The sequence below is a fragment of the Corylus avellana genome, chromosome 5 (genome assembly GCF_965113065.1).
Source record: "Corylus avellana chromosome 5, dhCorAvel1.hap1.2, whole genome shotgun sequence".
NCBI lineage: Eukaryota > Viridiplantae > Streptophyta > Magnoliopsida > Fagales > Betulaceae > Corylus > Corylus avellana.
The window spans coordinates 17,807,687-17,813,025 of record NC_142494.1 but is presented as its reverse complement, the minus strand read 5'-3'; the positions used below and the strand labels follow the sequence as shown (position 1 = coordinate 17,813,025).

Here is a 5,339-nt window from a genome sequence, read left to right as displayed (position 1 = left end):
AGTTGACATATGCGGGTTATGTGCCAGTTCAATGCACTTCACTCAAAACTGCCCAACTCTGTCAACAGAATACCCGACGGAGCAAGCCAATGTTTTCAATGAGTACAGAATGCCCACAAGTGGACCTTTTGCTGAGACTTACAATCTAGGGTGGCAGAATCTCCCCAATTTTTCTTGGAAGCAGAATCAGCCCCTGAACCAAGGAAGTACATCTACTTAGGCTCAGAATCAGTTCCGACCATCTTACCAAGCCCAACTGCCTGCTTATCAGTCCACCACTCAAGTGCCGCAGCCTGCACCATAGTCATCACTAGAAGACATGACGAAAGCATTCATGCAATCAACTGACAAAAACATGCAAGAGATGAACAGACTCAACTCCCAAACAATACAAGAGCTGAAGAACTCCAGCATACCCAATAGTAGAGACATACAAGAGCTTAAGAATTCCACTATGGACTTAAAAGGTTTCTCCAAAGTCAACACTCAAGCTATTACCAAGATGGAAGGGCAAATTGGCCAGCTAGCCAATCAAGTGGGGGAAAGAGAAAGGGGAATGTTCCCAAGTCAACCTGTGCCTAACCCAAAATGGCAATTTGTTATTGGAAATTCTTCCACCTCTACTCATGGATAGGAGCATTTGCAAGCCATCACCATTTGATTTCAGGCAAACAAATGGATAATCAAGTGGCCATGCCTAAAAAGGCCACTAGAGCTACAAAAGAGAAGGAAAGCCAGGACAAGCCTGCAGGAGATGCTAGATCCGACACTGCCATTCCGATTGCTAAGGATCAGCCCAGAAAGTATGTTCCCAAAGCTCCGTATCCAGAGAGACTGATGGCGTCAAAGAAAAGCTCGAAGTTTGATGACATTTTGGACGTGTTCAAGCAAGTGCAGATCAACATTCCATTCCTAGATGCCATCCCGCAAGTGCCTCCTTACGCCAAATTTCAGAAGGATTTGGTCACCATCAAAAGGAAGACGAATGTCCCCAAGAAAGCTTTCCTGACTAAGCAGGTCAGCTCTATTTTGCAATACAAGATGCCTGTCAAGTATAAGGAGCCTGGATGTCCTACCATTGATTGGAAGATTGGTGACAACCGAGTTGAAAAAGCTCTGTTGGATTTAGGGGCTAGTGTATATCTCCTGCCATATTCAGTATATGTTTAGCTCGGATTGGGAAAGCTGAGATCTACTTCAATTACACTTTAGTTGGCTCATAAATCTGTGAAGCTCCTGAGGAGAATCATTGAAGACGTTCTGATCAAAGTTGATAAGTTCTACTACTCTATAGACTTCATCATCTTAGATACAAAGCCGGCGATAAATGCGGAGATTCAAGCTCCAATCATATTAGGGCATCCCTTTTTAGCTACGGCTAATGCTCTAATCAACTACAGAACTGGAGTCATGAAGATATCTTTTGAGAACATGACAATGGAGCTGAAGATCTTTGATATCAGCAGGCAGCCATTTGAGTATGAAGAGATTAGAAGCACATGCTTGATTGAGGAGATAATAGAGAAAACTGTCAATGAACCGAATATTGAAGACCCCTTGGGAGAATGCCTTATTGCACTAGGAGGTGACTTGGACCTAGATACATTATTGGAACAAGCTAACGCCTTGGTAGACTCAATTCCTGAGATAGTGACTGAGACTGGAGAAATCACAGAGACATCATCCCCAGATTCTTCTTCATTAGCAGTTGAGACAGTCAAGCAGGAGTTGAAGCCGTTACTAGACACCCTGAAGTACAAGTATCTGGATCCTATTGAATCTCTGCCAATGATCATTGCTTCCGACCTAGATAACGATCAAGAACAAAAGCTGCTAGATGTCTTAAAAGAGCATAAAGAAGCCATAGAGTGGTCTATTGAAGACATAAAGGGAATCAGCCCGGCAGTAGTGATGCATAAGATTCACCTAGAAGAAAATGCTAAAACCTCCCATGAGCCACAGAGACGGTTGAATCCGGCCATGCAAGAGGTAGTCCAAGCTGAGGTGATCATACTCCTGGATGCGGGAATCATATACCCGATCTCTGACAGCAAATGGGTGAGTTACATCCATGTGATGCCCAAAAAGTCAGGGATTATGGTGATCAAGAACAAGGACAATGAGTTGGTCCCAACTCGTGTGTAGTCAAGATGGAGAGTGTGCATCGACTATAGAAAGCTAAATTCTGTGACAAGGAAAGACCACTTTCCTTTACCTTTCATTGAACTGATGGTGGAGAGGTTAGTTGGCCATGATTACTACTGCTTCCTTGATGGCTACTCAGGCTACATCCAAATTCCACTGGACCCCGAAGACCAAGAAAAGACTACTTTCACTTGTCCTTTCGGTATGTTTTGCCTATCGCTGTATGCCGTTTGGGTTGTGCAATGCACCTGCTACTTTTCAGCGGTGCATGATCAGCATCATTTCAGATATGGTTGAATGTCACTTGGAGATATTCAAGGATGATTTCTCAGTCTTTGGTTCGTCATTTAAGGAGTGTCTGCATCATCTCACCTTAGTGTTGTTAAGGTGTAAGGAGAAGAATCTGGTTTTGAATTGGGAGAAATGCCACTTCATGGTGAAACAAGAAATTGTTTTGGGGCATGTTATTTCCCACAAAGGTATCGAGGTTGACAAAGCTAAGGTCGATCTGATCTCCAACCTTCCACCCCCGCAGACAGTAAAAGAGATTCGATCATTTTTGGGACATGCTGGGTTCTATAGAAGATTCATCAAGGACTTTTGTAAGATAGCAAGACCTCTATGTAACTTATTGGCAAAAGATGTTCCTTTTGACTTTAATGATAAGTGCCAGACAGCCTTTGAGATTTGAAAGAAGACCTTAACCTCTACACCAATCATTCAGCCACCTAATTGGGGAGTGCCGTTCGAGATAATGTGTGATGCATCAGATTATGCTGTGGGAGCTGTGTTGGGGCAGAAAGTGGAGAAGCTTCCTCATGTCATATATTATGTCAGAAGGACCCTGAATGATGCACAGCTCAACTACTACACCACTGAAAAAGGAGTTGTTAGTTGTGGTGTTTGCTTTGGATAAGTTTAGATCTTAATCGCTAGGATCTAAAGTCTTAGTCTACTTGGATCATGCTGCTCTGAAATATCTTTTGTCAAAGAAAAATGCTAAATCTCGTCTCATCCAGTGAATTTTGTTGCTGCAAGAGTTTGGTATTGAAATTCGGGACAAGAAGGGTTCTGAGAATGTGGTAGCTGACCACTCATACAGCTGGTTGTGGACTTCAATGAAGATGTTGTGCCTATTGCTGAGACGTTCCCTGATGAACAACTTATACACATCTCTCAAACTCCTACACCGTGGTTCACAAACATTGTGAACTACCTCGTCACCACCCAGATGCCATCACATTGGACCAGGCAAGACAGATCAAAATTCTTGGCTGGGGCGAAGTACTTCTTTTGGGATGATCCTTATCTATTAAAATACTGCACAGATCAGATTATAAGGAGATGCATTCCTGAGAGTAACCAGCAAAATGTCCTCTCTTTTTGCCATGATCATGCATGTGGAGGCCACTACAATTCTAAAAAGACCACGGCGAAGATTCTTCAAAGTGGATTCTATTGGCCTTCCATCTTTCGTGATGCTCATGCCTACTGTTCAGCCTGTGATAGATGCCAGAAGTTAGAGAGTATTGGAAGAAGGAATATGATGCCGCTGAACCCGATCCTTATTGTGGAGCTTTTTGATGTTTGGGGCATCGATTTCATGGGGCCCTTCCCTAATTCTTATGGGTACCTCTTCATCCATGTGGCGGTTGATTACGTTTTCAAGTGGGTAGAGGCCATTGCATGCAAGACTAATGATCATAGAGTCATGCTGCAATTTTTGAAGGAAAATGTGTTCGCACATTTTGGGACACCACATGCCATCATCAATGATGGGGGGATGCATTTCTGCAACTGATTTTTTAAGCAACTCATGAAGAAATGCATCCCCCTAGCAACCGATTTTTAAGCAACTCATGAAGAAATATGGCATAACTATTGTGGAGCTTTTTGATGTTTGGGGCATCGATTTCATGGGGCCCTTCCCTAATTCTTATGGGTACCTCTTCATCCTTGTGGCCGTTGATTACGTTTTCAAGTGGGTAGAGGCCATTGCATGCAAGACTAATGATCATAGAGTCGTGCTGCAATTTTTGAAGGAAAATGTATTCGCACATTTTGGGACACCACATGCCATCATCAATGATGGGGGGATGCATTTCTGCAACTGATTTTTTAAGCAACTCATGAAGAAATGCATCCCCCTAGCAACCGATTTTTAAGCAACTCATGAAGAAATATGGCATAACTCATAAAGTTGCAACTCCCTACCATCTTCAGACAAGTGGGCAAGTTGAAATATCCAACAGAGAAATCAAGAGGATATTAGAGAAGACAGCGAACCTGACAAGGAAGGATTGGTCTCTTCGACTCAATGACGCTTTGTGGGCATACAGGACTGCATTGAAGACTCCAATTGGCATGTCTCCCTACCGACTCGTGTATGGCAAGGCTTGCCACCTTCCTGTGGAATTGGAGAACCAGGCTTATTGGGCTATCAAGCAACTGAATTTCAGTCTCACCAAGGCTGGCGATCAAAGGAAGCTACAGCTCGATGAATTAGAAGAATTGTGGAATGATGCCTACGATTGTGCCAGGCGGTACAAAGCTCAGATGAAGAAGACTCATGACCAAAACATTTTGAGAAGATCGTTTAAAGTTGGTTAGAAAGTCCTCTTTTACAACTCACGTCTGCATCTGTTTCCAAGGAAGCTCAAACCCCGATGGACTGGACCATTCATAGTGCGTGCAATTTCTACTCATGGAGCCATCGAGATCGAGAATCCCAAGAAAAGAAGTACTCTCAAGGTCAATGGTTAGCGGTTGAAGCCGTTCTTGGAACTGGAGATTCCGGAGATTGAGGAATTGACCTTGGAGGACCCTACGTCTTCTACTTAATCATCTGGGGTGAAAAGTCTAGCTGAAGACTGTAAACTTAGCGCTTTTAGGAGGCACCCCTCTTTCCTTTTATTTTTTTTGTCACTTGTTTTTGTTTTGTTTATGATTATTATTGTTGTTGTATTTTTCAGGATGGGTGTTTTCACGAGTAAGTTTGGAGGATGTCTCTCTACTCACTCTGATTCTCTTCACCTCTTGGTATTGTAGTTTTGCCCACATTAAGGGCAATGTGTAATTCAAGTTTGGGGGTATGAAAAAAAAAAAAAAAAAAAAAAAAAAAAAAAAACTTTGTCTGTTTATTTTAGTTCTTATTTGTTTAGTTTTATTTATCTTTTTGTGCTATATATATATAT

General features: G+C 42.5%; 1 pseudogene; it reads left to right on the top strand.

Moving 5' to 3' along the window:
- The first annotated feature begins 675 nt into the window (after positions 1–675).
- Positions 676–4,755, top strand: LOC148585875 (uncharacterized; annotated as a pseudogene).
- The last annotated feature ends 584 nt before the right edge of the window (positions 4,756–5,339 follow it).